The sequence below is a fragment of the Salmo salar genome, chromosome ssa09 (assembly GCF_905237065.1).
Source record: "Salmo salar chromosome ssa09, Ssal_v3.1, whole genome shotgun sequence".
NCBI lineage: Eukaryota > Metazoa > Chordata > Actinopteri > Salmoniformes > Salmonidae > Salmo > Salmo salar.
Genome location: NC_059450.1, coordinates 115,062,992 through 115,077,344, shown reverse-complemented (window position 1 = coordinate 115,077,344; position 14,353 = coordinate 115,062,992). Strand labels below are relative to the sequence as shown.

The window sequence follows — 14,353 nt, the reverse complement described above, 5'->3', positions numbered from 1 at the left end:
GGGCCTGTATGTGTACTGTATGTATTGTATTATGTATGTATGCATGTACTACATCGTTATGTTGGGATTGTATTTCATTGTATTAACACGGTGCCATACCAAAGAAACAGTAGATTGTAAGCCAAGTCACTCACCTAATTAAGTGTTCATTCAATAATGCCATTTCAACATACATTACCGTTCAAAAGTTTGGGGTCACTTAGAAATGTCCTTGATTTTGAAAGAAAAGCACAAAAAAAAAAAGTCCATTAAAATAACATCAAATTGATCAGAAATACAGTGTAGACATGGTTAATGTTGTAAATGACTATTGTAGCTGGAAACGGCTGATTTTTAATGGAATTTCTACATAGGCGTACAGATGCCCATTATCAGCAACCATCACTCCTGTGTTCCAATGGCACGTTGTGTTAGCTAATTCAAGTTTATTATTTTAAAAGGCTAATTGATCATTAGAAAATCCTTTTGCAAAGGGTTAGCACAGCTGAAACTGTTGTTCTGATTAAAGAAGCAATAAAACTGGCCTTTAGACTAGTTGAGTATCTGGAGCATCAGCATTTGTGGGTTCGACTACAAGCTCAAAATGACCAGAAACAAAGGACTTTCTTCTGAAACTCGTCAGTCTATTCTTGTTCTGAGAAATGAAGGCTATTCCATGCGAGAAATTGCCAAGAAACTGAAGATCTCATACAATACTGTGTACTACTCCTTCACAGAACAGCACAGACTGGCTCTAACCAGAATAGAAAGAGGAGTGGGAGGCCCCGGTGCACAACTGAGCAAGAGGACGAGTACATTAGTGTCTAGTTTGAGAAACAGACGCCTCAAGTCCTCAACTGGCAGCTTCATTAAATAATACCCGCAAAACACCAGTCACAACGTCAACATTGAAGAGGCGACTCCGGGATGCTGGCCTTCTAGGCAGCGTTGCAAAGAAAAAGACGTATCTCAGACTGTCCAATAAAAATAAAATATTAAAATGTGCAAAAGAACAAAGACACTGGACAGAGGAACTCTGCCTAGAAGACCAGCATCCCGGAGTCACCTCTTCAATGTTGTCGTTGAGACTGGTGTTTTGTGGGTACTAACATTAACAATGTCTACACTGTATTTCTGATCAATTTGATGTTATTTTAATGGACAAAAAATGTGCTTTTCTTTCAAAAACATGGACATTTCTAAGTGACCCCGAACATTTGAACGGTAGTGTATTTTCACTGCCATTATTGCACATTAATGACAAAGTTGTATGTCTAATCATTCACTTTTTGTGTACATTGAATGTGTAAAATATTTAGGGCTGTCAAACAATCACAGTAATTAATGGAATTGATTGCAAAATAAAGATTTTTACATTTAAAAGGCAGTGCATTGAGGTACAGGCATACTATGCTTTGATTGTAAGGGACGGAAACACAACATTATCTACAACAGAATTTTCACCATAAACAGCACAAATGTCACTAACGTATAGCTATTAATGCTCCCAATGTTTAAGTAGGTCTACTCCCTCTTATCAATGTTCTTGAAGTTTAACACTTGCGCACAGCAGACAAACACACATATGCTCTGCTCTCTCTTTCACACACACGACTTTAAGTAGTGTTACAGGTTTTTTAATCGCTTTGGAAATGTATTGAGAACATTGGTTTAAGATAGGCGTCCCGTTAACGGGACAGTTGTAAATCATGCGTCATGATCGCAGATTTTAGAAACACCAAATGTCGGTACATATAAGTGTCTTATATCAGCTGAAAGCTTACATTCTTGTTAATATAACTGCACTATCCAATTTACAGTAGCTATTACTGCGAAATAATGCCATGCTTTTGTTTGAGGAGAGCTCCTAACAACAAAACACTTTTTTCACCGCGATAGGTTTGATAAATTCACCTCTGAAGGTGAAATGTGTACTTAAATTCTGAAATCTTGCTCTGGTTTATCATCCAAAGGGTCCCAGAGATAACATGAAGTGTCGTTTTTGTTAGATAAAATCCTTTTTCATATTCTAAAAAGGTCCATATAGCATGCACGATCGATTTTGTATTTCCACTTGTTCAATTTGCAAAGAAAGGAATCTGAAAATCTAACCCTAAATGTTGTTTCAACCAGTCAAATACATGGTCCCGTGTGGCTCAGTTGGTAGAGCATGGTGTTTGCAACACCTGGGTTGTGGGTTCGTTTCCCATGGGGGACCAGTACGGGGGAAAATTGTATGAAATGTATGCATTCGCTACTGTAAGTTGCTCTGGATAAGAGCGTCTGCTAAATGACTCAAATATAAATAATGTTTGTATATATTCCTCTGAGATCATAGAACGTAACCAGAATTCACTATATCTTTAGGGGTATAGTATATCCTATAGGACACCAAATTTGGTCAGAGAGCGACGCCTTGATGACGCGGCCGTATCTGTTGCAGAATTTTGCTGCTAACCTTGTGCGACAGCAAGCCTTTTCTTTTGGGGCAAAAATCCTAAGAATATGGAGAGTTATGAAGTTATGAAAACTGGGTGTTTTGCAAATGTTGAACTTATAATATGGCTACTAATACTGGAAAGCTAAATCAAAGTCCAAGTATACAGATTTGACGATATTCTTGCAGAGAAATGTGAATGTGAATATCTTCTTCACGATTTGCCCAAATATACCTGGGTGACTTCACACTAAATGGTACGTAGATGGCTTATACTTCAACTTTGCACATACACTGCTGCCATCTTCTGGACACTATCGGAATTACAACCAGAATGATGGCTCGATGTGGGACCTTTCTGTTGCATTTCAAAGATGGTGATGTATTGTGATATATTCTCCTACAATCAATTCACATTTCCACAAACTTCTAAGTGTTTCCTTTCAAATGGTACCAAGAATATGCATATCCTTGCTTCAGGGCCTGAGCTACAGGCAGTTATATTTGTGTATGTCATTTTAGGCAAAATTTGAAAAAAAGGGGGCTATCCCTAAGTCTCCAAAACACAACATAATGATATATTTTCAATGTAGTCGTTTTAACTACCAGTTAATCCAATAGCAAATGTAAGATATGTGTTTCAAATCAAGTGCTGAAAGTAATATGGTACAGTACTATAAATTACAGTACAGTTTTCACATTAGGCTTATATTACACTTATATTACCCAACAAAATTGACAGAAAATCTATAATTTCCATAATACAGTACTGTATATATCCAATGTGTAGTCAAAGGTGTGATCAATGAAGACATCCTCTACAAAATAGGTATACTATCTGTAATCAAATGTAAGAAATTAAACTAAAATTAATGAATAAATAAAAAACAAACAACGTTTAGCACACATTAATTTGCATCAAGCCTGTCTTGAGCATTTGGCCATAAATTCTCATCCACATCACAGTGAATGTCCTCATTGTTCATGGACCGTCGGAAAAGCCTTTTGGCATGACGAATCCAAGCTGGACATTGGTCTGCATTGATGTTGTCGCATGCTTCATCCATGGCCAGAAGGAGGGTGGCACACTCATAGGGATGGCGATCGTACACCTTCCACCTCCATGCTTAAAAACATTCCTCAAAAGGGTTGAGTGAAGGAGAGTATGGGGCAGGTATAGGGTCACGAATCGGGGATGGGCCCGAAACCATGCCGGAATCACCTCTGCATGGTGGAACTTAACATTGTCCTACACAATGACATAGGTGACCCCTTTCCCTTCACAGGCCTGCTGAATTTCATTGAGAAACACAGTGAAGTGTGCAATGCTGTAGGATCCAAATAATGGACTACGTCCTACCAAACCATCTTAAGAGATAGCTGCGCACACAGAAATGTTTCCCCCACATTGTACAGGCACTTGGAGGGTTGCCTGTTGGCCGATGAGCTGGTTTCCATGTATTTGATAATATTCAATTTACTCCGTTCCATACATTATTATGAGCTGTACTCCCCTCAGCAGCCTCCTGTGCCTCAGACACCCTCGGAGAATGGGGTCAGAGCCAGAGACCAGCAATTATTTTATGGTGACCCTGGATGCACATTATAAAAACTCCACCCCTTTTGTTATCAACCAGCCAATCAAATCTTAGCTATTTTGCATTATTTCAAAAAGCCCTCCCTTAACAAGAAACTTCGTTTAATTTCTGTGTTTCTTTCATTATAAAGTCACTAAAATGCTTGCGATTTTCATTGTAGGAAAACGTACATTCCTTATACTAAATAGTACGATTGCTTTTACCACAACATTTTGTCACCGGTACTGAAACACTTATGTACACGGTTGGGTATAAATAAGCACTGGGAACTCTCTTTCAAATGCCCGGATGATCCTCGGTGGTCCGGGGTGCAGGCTTCAAACCTGTAGCTGCTTAGCGGCAGAGTGGTTCAATTCCACCTTTCGGGCGTAATTTATAAACGCTCCAATATATGGACTTTAATGTTCATACGAATTTGCTGATTTATATACGACGCAAAAAAAACGTAATTGTGTCACAAATTGTGGATGGGCCTGAAACCATGGTGGAAATTAACGGAGTCCCACACAATGTGACCCTTGACAGGCCTACTGAAATTCTTTGTGTGGTGTTGTAGGATACAAGTAATGTCCTACCCTGTCTTAAGAGATAATTGTGCACATTTATCTGGCAGCCTCTGCCATTGTAAGGCTGTTGTTTACCACATGGTTGTTTACCACATGGTCAACAACAACGGCCCAGACTTCTGCCTCTCTCTTTGACGGGGCCCATGCCTACCTCTCTCACAGACCCCTTGTCCACAAGCTCTTTGATTTCCGTATTGAAATCAATTAGCAATAACAACTAGTCATTATACATGGTTATCATGTATCTTACATGTCATTTAGATGTTTATACTTTTAACACATTTAATTTCTGTAGTTCTTAAAATCCGTTAAGCGCAGTTGGATTAAATGATGGTCAAATGTATTTAAGGAAATGAGAAGAAAATCACATGAAAAGTATTGTGAGCATTGCACTGTGAAAGGCAGTTACTTTATATGAAAGGTATTTCAAGATGAAACTGATTAGGTTTGGTGAAAAAGCTACTGTGTGATTTTGTGTGTTGTACTTGAGATTGTGATTACATTTTTGGAAAAAAACAGCCTTTTTGATGATCTGTTTTGAGTTTTGTACTAAGAGTTGTGAAATGTATCACATACTTGTGAATATAGTTCTATGCATTCTAAACGACTATAGGAAATGACTATTGGGAAAAATAACTGGCTCTATAGATACAAAGAACAGAGCTTTAAAACCCTACTGGGAAGGAAGGGAGCTCTGACCCTACCAGGAAAGAAGGGAAATGGACAACTAGGTCAGGGGACACATCAGGGGTGACTTCTGGCAGGTCCCCTGAGACAGGGTCTGGAGGTTGCAGGACCCTCGGACCGGAAATAGCACGGCTCTTGCAGGTGGGGCTCCAGGCTGTGACTGGAGAGGCCTAAACGTCTGGGCTGTACTTGACGTCCGCTGTATACTTATAACTGATTGGTTTGGTTCTGTCCTCTATAGTGCTGTCTGGTTAGAAGATGATGTTGAGGCCCATCACTGTGCCCTTGATAGTCACCACCACACAGTTTCCTTTGAAGTTGATTTTGGTCATCCGAATTACTTGGAATCTTATTGTTGTGGTTATTTAGATACACGCACCACATTCAGACATTCAGGTTACTGTCGACAATAAAAAGTCCTCAGAAACATGCGACTTCTCCCTTTGGATGGCAATAACACTCTGACCTGAGTGGGCGGGTGCAGTGTCCAGATGCACATTTCCAACTGCTCTGATTGGTCGGTAATGGCAGGGCTATAATGGGTGGGGAATAACTTAGGTAGGCTGAGCAGCAAAACTAACGGGACTTAAGGGAAGCTGAAGAGACTGTGAGGGGAAGTTGGGTAGAGAGGAGAGGAGCAGGACGGACTTTTTTACGCTCTCCAAATGGACGTTAGCTGTGAGGGCCGAGGTGCACATACATGCTATGCAGATACACGCTATACATGCTATTCACAAGGACATATTGTTCTGTCTCACGATAATTGATATTTTGTGTATGTGAATAACTCATGGCGAAGAGTTTGGTAAAATGCAAGCATAATCCTTTACTCAGGTATTACATATTACCGGTCACTACATCCTCTTCAGACACTCATAATGCACCTGTTTATATTTCGAGCACTTCATACCATTTTAATACCACAGTGAAAATACCTATTTACATGATCACAGTTTTTTATATATATATAAGATACAAAAATGAATTGTCCATCTCTTAAGGGACATGGTCCCCGTACTGCAGGGGCGTTATTATGTTAGCCCTTGTCCTAGTTTATTGCACCGGTAGCATATTGGGCACCTCTGGGATCCTCAGGTCCTCTCCTGGCACCTCTGGGATGTTGGGCACCTATGGGAGTCTCAGGGCCTCTCCTTCCTCTTCCACAGCCTCCTGAAATTGTGGAGGCACGGTCGGCAGAGATAACTGCCCTGGTGGGGTCTTCACCGTCTCCTCATTATGTGTCCTAACCACCATCCAGAGGATATTCACAGTCTACCTATGTGGGCGATCCTGTGCTCTATGCTCTCCTGAACTGAGCGTATGTCCTTCCGGTTCGTTCGATACTTTCGGCCCTTTACTTCCACTTCATATGAACTTGCGCTGATGTGCCCTATGCATGTGCCAAGACTCCATGTGGCATCACTGGCATGACAGGAGCACTCTGACAGCTTGGCTTTGTTTTATTACCGGCAGATTTTTGCATGCTGGTCATAGTAATGTTTTGACTTGCACGTTTGTGTGCCTGAACATCCCTAATGACTTTTGGTGCGAGGAGCTTGGAAGTTGTTGGCAACAGAGAGCGAGTGCGTCTAGACATTAAGCGCTGTACAGGGCTGCTGCTGAAGCCCTCTGTGGGAGTATTTCTCCATGCCAAAATGGCTTGCCACACATCTGTGTCTTCCTGCATAGCCTTTGTGATGAGAGTCTTTGCTATTTTCACTGCTGACTCCGCCTTACCATTACTCTGACTCTGGTAGAGTGAGGAGGTCACATGATGGAACTCCCAGGTTTTTGCAAACAAAGCAAAGTCTTGACTCGTGAACTGGGGCCCATTATCTGGTACTACACCACTGTCAGGTATGCCATATCTGCTAAACTGCTGCTTACAACAGTCGACGATGCAAGCGGCTGTTGTGTCAATCACTTTCTCCACCCCCAAAAAATCTGTATAGTAGTCCACTATAAACTTTACTGTGAACAGATCCATTCCCACTTTAGACCAAGGATGTGTGTAACCGATGTGAAAGGGCTAGTTAGTTAGCGGTGGTGCGCGCTAATAGCGTTTCAATCGGCGACGGCACTCGCTCTGAGACTTGAAGTAGGGTTTCCCTTTGCGTTGCAGGGGCCGTGGCTTTTGTGGCGCGATGGGTAACGATGCTTCGTGGGGTGTCAGTTGTTGATGTGTGCAAGGGTCCCTGGTTCGAGCCCGGGTTGGGTCGAAGAGAGGGACGGAACCTACACTGTTACATTGGTGCCGTGACCTGGATCATTGGTTGCTGCGGAAAAGGAGGAGGTCAAAGGGGGGGTGAGTGTAACCGATGTGAAAGGGCTAGTTAGTTAGCGGTGGTGCGCACTAATAGCGTTTCAATCAGTGACGTCACTCGCTCTGAGACTTGAAGTAGGATTTCCCCTTGCGTTGCAAGGGCCGCGGCTTTTGTGGAGCGATGGGTAACGATGCTTCGTGGGGTGTCAGTTGTTGATGTGTGCAAGGGTCCCTGGTTCGAGCCCGGGTTGGGGCGAAGAGAGGGACGGAACCTACACTGTTACATGTGCTAGTACGTCATGTGGGTGCAGCGTTTCCTTTTGCTGCTTAGGTAGATTAGCATTACATATGCTGGACACAACCACAGGAATATTGAGTCTCTGGCTTTCCTGAGACTGGCTTTGATCTCTGAGTACCCTGCAAGGATACAAGAGAGAATCCTTGGTCGTAGTTTCTGGCACTACCACCCTGTCGCCTTTGCAGACGAACTCTTCCTGCATTGTGAGATTGTCTCTGTATGTCCAGTAGTCCCTCAACAAGATGGGCAGCATCTTAGGATAAAAGGCTGAAGCATTTGAGAAGTCTTGTCCTCTGCTGAATGAGCTTTGATAGCATCCCGTGTCTGCGGGGAGATGTTTTGATCAGTAGCATGGTTCACATCTTCAACCTCAGCCTGTAGAGCATATATTGTCTCATTTGTCCGATATTCCGGGTGACTAGTTGTTGATAGTGCTGCTCTAGACAAGAAATCTGCAACGTGAAGCTCTGTTCCTTTCTTGTGTACTACCTGTAGTTGACAACGCTGAAGCTTTAGCATCATCCTTTGAAGTCGATTCATGGAAGACAGAAGAGGGTTTTTGAAGATAACCTCAAGCGGCTTGTGATCAGTGAACACCGTGATAAAGTCCCTACCATGAAGGTATTGATCAAAACGGTCACAGGCGAACACTATGGCTAGGCACTCCTTTTCAGTTTGGGCATATCCTTGATCCGTGGGTGTCAATGTCCTTGAAGCAAATGCAATGGGCTGCACCTTCTGCAGGATCCCTGCCCCTAGGCCTTTGTAACCTGCATCACATTGTAGGGTCACTTCTTCAGAGAGGTCATAGTACCTCAGTATTTGTTGGTTGCTTGCCAATTTCTTGATTTGCTCCAATGCATCATCATGTTGAGGAGGCCATGCCCACAGCACATCTTTATTGGTCAGCTGACGCAATGGTTCACATATGTCAGATACATGAGGTAAGAAATGTACAAAACCAAGCAGTCGCTGCACTGCTTTTGTGTCTGTAGGTGGCAGCATTTGCTGTACTGCCTCTACCTTCTTCAGTCTGGCTTCAGGCCTTCAGCTGTCAAAAGATGTCCCATGTATGTAATACTTGTGAGCCTGAGCTTAACTTTGTCTTTATTCAACTTAAGATTTATCTCCTTTGCTCTTTGTAAGAGCTGAGTCAGGTTGTGGTCATGGTCCTGCACTGCTTCTTCCATTGTAGCACCACAGACGTATACCAGGATGTCATCAGCCATGACGCTTATTCCTGGCAGTCTATGAAGTGCATCATGTTGCCTTTGCTGATATTAATCTGCAGCTGGTTTCACTCCAAAAGGTAACCTTGTCCATCGGTATCTGCCATTGGGGGTCCAAAATGTGGTGAGGTAACTACTCTCTTCATCCAAATGTACCTGCCAGTACCCATTGTTTGCATCCCTAACCAAAACGATTTTAGCTTTTGCCAGGCTTGGCAGGACCTCTTCAATGGTAGGCATTCTTTTTGTTGTTGTTTGTTTTCAATGGTAGGCATTTGTTCAGGGCACTTGGATCGAGGCGGACTCTTATTTTGCCTGGCGGTTCCACCACAACCATGTTGCTTATCCACTTAGTAGGTTTGATGACCTTCGTAATGACACCCTGTTCCTCCATTGAATCAACAGGCTTTAGTATCATTTCCTTCAGTGGAATGGGGATTCAGCGGGGAAGCTATTGAACTGGTCTAAGAGACTCATCCACCACCAGGTGGAGCTCACCTGGCAGTACTGCCTCAGGTGTTCAAATCTGATGGAACCTTTTGTTTTTCTTTAGTGCTGACATGATGAACAACATGTTGGTGGTTGAGCTCTAGCAACTTAAGCTTTTCACATGTTTCTGCTGAAAGGAGAGGCTTTTGCAAGGTTTTCACCACTTGGAACTTTAGCACATATGTTTCCTCATCATGATTGGCTTGTAGTTCACAGTCCCCTTCTGGTGTAATAACCCAGCCATCGTACAGCCTTAGTCTTGCCTTGCTTAGTTGTGACTTTGCATCTCCATCCTGCATTACTTGCATGAAGTCTGTGTAGCTGAGTATATTGACAGTTGAGCCACTGTCTAGCTGGAATTTGATAGTGCTGGTTGTATCATAATCACAGTTATCACATGTCAGTGGGGCAAGCTTTGAAGTCTTTGCCACTTTGAACAGATTTGACATCTGTCATGCATAGCATGTCCTCTTCTTCATCATAATTTTGATCACTGCATGTATCCTGTTCTAGTAGATTGACAGGCTGACTTTGTCTTTGTCTGCACACTTTAGCAAAATAGTTATTTTTTTCCACAGAATTTGCATATAACCCCATACGCAGGGCATTTGGCTCTTGCATGTGTTGATCCACAGTACATGATCCACAGTACATCTTTAGTATTTTTCCACCTTGCATCACTGTCCGATTAATTATGTTTCCATTTTTTATTGACATGGTCTCTGTATTTGTTCTGAGTGGCATAATTGACAGATTCTGCCTGTTCAGGGACAGTGTTCATCTTTTTTAAGTGAATCTGCGTCTGTTCGCTTGTTCTCCTTGCTCACCCCTGCATCCTAGCTGGAGGGGTGCTCTCATCTTATCTACGAACATAGACAGGGCTCTAACTCCCCTAGCTCCACAATGAAATAGGGTGCAGGCCAGGCAGCAGGCTGTTAGCCAGCCTGCCAGCTTAGTGTAGTCTGCCACTAGCACAGTCATTGTAGTCAGCTCAGCTATCCCCATTGAGACCGTGTCTGTGCCTCGACCTAGGTTGGGCAAAACTAAACATGGCGGTGTTCGACATAGCAATCTCACTAGAACAAAGACCTCCTCCATTCCTGCCATTATTGAAAGAGATCGTAATACCTCACATCTCAAAATAGGGATACTTAATGTTAGATCCCTCACTTCCAAGGCAGTTACAGTCAATGAACTAATCACTGATCATAATCTTGATGTGATTAGCCTGACTGAAACATGGCTTAAGCCTGATGAATTTACTGTGTTAAATGAGATTGTGTACCAAACTCACTAAAAGTGGCAGTAATAAAGCCTCTCTTGCAAAAGCCAAACCTTGACCCAGAAAATATAAAAAATTATCGGCCTATATCGAATCTTCCATTCCTCTCAACAAACAAATAAAGCTCTCTCCACTGGGATTCTCTGCCTCTAACCATATTACAGGGGCTGAGTCACTGCCTTACTGGTGCTCTTCCATGCCGTCCCTAGGAGGGGTGCGTCACTTGAGTGGGTTGAGTCACTGACGTGGTCTTCCTGTCTGGGTTGACGCCCCCCTTGGCTTGTGCCGTGGCGGAGATCTTTGTGGGCTATACTCGGCCTTGTCTCAGGATGGTAAGTTGGTGGTTGAAGATATCTCTCTAGTGGTGTGGGGGCTGTGCTTTGGCAAAGTGGGTGGGGTTATATCCTGCCTTTTTGGCCCTGTCCGGAGGTATCATTGGATGGGGCCACAGTGTCTCCTGACTCCTCCTGTCTCAGCCTCCAGTATTTATGCTGCAGTAGTTTATGTGTCGGGGGGCTAGGGTCAGTCTGTTATATCTGGAGTATTTCTCCTGTCTTATCCGCTGACCTGTGTGAATTTAAGTATGCTCTCTCTAATTCTCTCTTTCTCCCTTTCTTTCTTTCTTTCTTTCTTTCTTTCTTTCTTTCTTTCTTTCTTTCTTTCTTTCTCTCTCGGAGGACCTGAGCCCTAGGACCATGCCTCAGGACTACCTGGCATGATGACTCCTTGTTGTCCCCAGTCCACCTGGCCGTGCTGCTGCTCCATTTTCAACTGTTCTGCCTCCGGCTATGGAACCCTGACCTGTTCACCGGACGTGCTACCTGTCCCAGACCTGCTGTTTTCAACTCTCTAGAGACAGCAGGAGCGGTATAGATACTCTCAATGATCGGCTATGAAAAGCCAACTGACATTTACTCCTGAGGTGCTGACTTGTTGCACCCTCGACAACTACTGTGATTATTATTATTTGACCATGCTGGTCATTTATGAACATTTGAACATCTGGCCATGTTCTGTTATAATCTCCACCCAGCACAGCCAGAAGAGGACTGGCCACCCCTCATAGCCTGGTTCCTCGCAAGGTTTCTTCCTAGGTTTTTTTCCTAGCCACTGTACTTCTTCACCTGGATTGCTTGCTGTTTGGGGTTTTAGGCTGGGTTTCTGTACAGCACTTTGATATATCAGCTGATGTAAGAAGGGGTATATAAAAAAATAAAATACAAATTGATTAAATAAAATTAGCCTATCAGAAGCTTCTAAAGCCATGACATCATTTTCTGGAATTTTCCAAGCTGGTTAACCTCTATGGGACCGGCGGGACGAATTCGTCCCACCTACGTAACATCCACTGCCAGCCTGTGGCGCGATTTTCAAAATCTTCAAAATCCTATTACTTCAATTTCTCAAACATATGACTATTTTACAGCCATTTAAAGATAAGACTCTCGTTAATCTAACCACACTGTCCGATTTCAAAAAGGCTTTACAACGAAAGCAAAACATTAGATTATGTCAGCAGAGTACCAAGCCAGAAATAATCAGACACCCATTTTTCAAGCCAGCATATAATGTCACCAAAACCCAGAAGACAGCTAAATGCAGCACTCACCTTTGATGATCTTCATCAGATGACAACCCTAGGACATTATGTTATACAATACATGCATGTTTTGTTCAATCAAGTTCATATTTATATCAAAAACCAGCTTTTACATTAGCATGTGACGTTCAGAACTAGCATACCCCCGCAAACTTACGGGGAATTCGCTAACATTTTACTAAATTACTCACGATAAACGTTCACAAAAAGCATAACAATTATTTTAAGAATTATAGATACAGACCTCCTCTATGCACTCGATATGTCCGATTTTAAAATAGCTTTTGGTGAAAGCACATTTTGCAATATTCTAAGTATATAGCCCAGGCATCACGGGCTCGCTTATTTAGACATCCGGCAAGTTTAGCACTCACCATAATCATATTTACTATTATAAAAATGTCATTACCTTTTGTTGTCTTCGTCAGAATGCACACCCAGGACGTCTACTTCAATAACAAATGTTGGTTTGGTCCAAAATAATCCATCGTTATATCCGAATAGCGGCGTTTTGTTCGTGCGTTCCAGACACTATCCGAAATAGTAAAGAAGTGTCGCGCGCTTGGCGCAATTCCTGACAATAAAATTCAAAGTATTCAATTGCCGTACGTCGAAGCATGTCAACCGCTGTTTAAAATCAATTTTTACGTCATTTTTCTCGTAGAAAAGCGGTAAAATTCCGACAGGGAATCTCCTTTTCGGCAAACAGAGGAAAAAATCCCAAAGGCGGGGGCGGTCGGGGTCACGCGCATAAGCTAGTGTCTCTTGATGGGCCACTTGAGAAAGGCGATAATGTGTTTCAGCCTGGGGCTGGAATGACGACATTCTCTTTTTTCCCGGGCTATGAGAGCCTATGGACGACGTGGGAAGTGTCACGTTAGAGCAGAGATCCTTAGTAAATGATAGAGATGGCAAAGAAGTTCCAGAAATGGTCAGACAGGCCACTTCCTGTAAAGGAATCTCTCAGGTTTTGACCTGCCATTTGAGTTCTGTTATACTCACAGACACCATTCAAACAGTTTTAGAAAATTTAGGGTGTTTTCTATCCATATGTAATAAGTATATGCATATTCTAGTTACTGAGTAGGAGTGGTAACCAGATTAAATCGGGTATGTTTTTTATCCAGCCGTGTCAATGCTGCCCCCTAGCCCTAACAGGTTTTAAAGGCACAGTCAGCTTAGTAAACTTCTGACCCACTGGAATTGTAATACAGTGAATTATAAGTGAAATAATCTGTCTGTAAACAATTGTTGGAAAAATGACTTGTGTCATGCACAAAGTAGATGTCCTAACCGACTTGCCAAAACTGTAGTTTGTTAACAAGAAATTTGTGGAGGGGTTGAAAAACAAGTTTTAATGACTCCAACCTAAGTGTATGTAAACTTCAGACTTCAATTGTAAATCACATTACGAGTGGGTTCAAAATGTCTTTGTAAAACGTCAAGGATTTTCTTAGAATTGTTTCTATCCTCTTCCCCCTGATCTAGGTGACGCTGAAGCATATGGCACTCTCTTCCAATAATACTGAGCAGTGTCGCTACTCGCACATGTGGGTCTTTTTTATCTAAGCTCGTAGCGATTTCATAATTCTCCCACTCCTCACGGAAAAACAACCAGTTTTTATACAAATCACCTAGTCCGTGTGGCTAGGCACCGGAATTTCAAATCAAATCAAATGTAATAAGTCACATGTGCTGAATACAACAGTGAAATGTTTACTTACGAGCCCCTAACCAACAATGCAGTTAAAAAAATATGAATAAGAAGAAGAAATAAAAGTTACAAGTAATTAAAGAGCAGCAGTAAAATAACAAAAGCGAGACTATATACAGGGGGATACCAGTACAGAGTCAATGTGCGGGGGCACCGGTTAGTTGAGCTAATATGTAAGTAGAGTTATTAAAGTGACTATACGTAGATGATA

At 42.4% G+C, this 14,353-nt stretch overlaps 1 non-coding gene across 1 annotated transcript; it reads left to right on the top strand.

Moving 5' to 3' along the window:
- Positions 1–4,296: 4,296 nt before the first annotated feature.
- On the top strand, positions 4,297–4,383 carry trnastop-uca (transfer RNA opal suppressor (anticodon UCA)). The gene has a single exon. It is a non-coding gene; the product is annotated as a tRNA-Sec (tRNA).
- Positions 4,384–14,353: the final 9,970 nt, after the last annotated feature.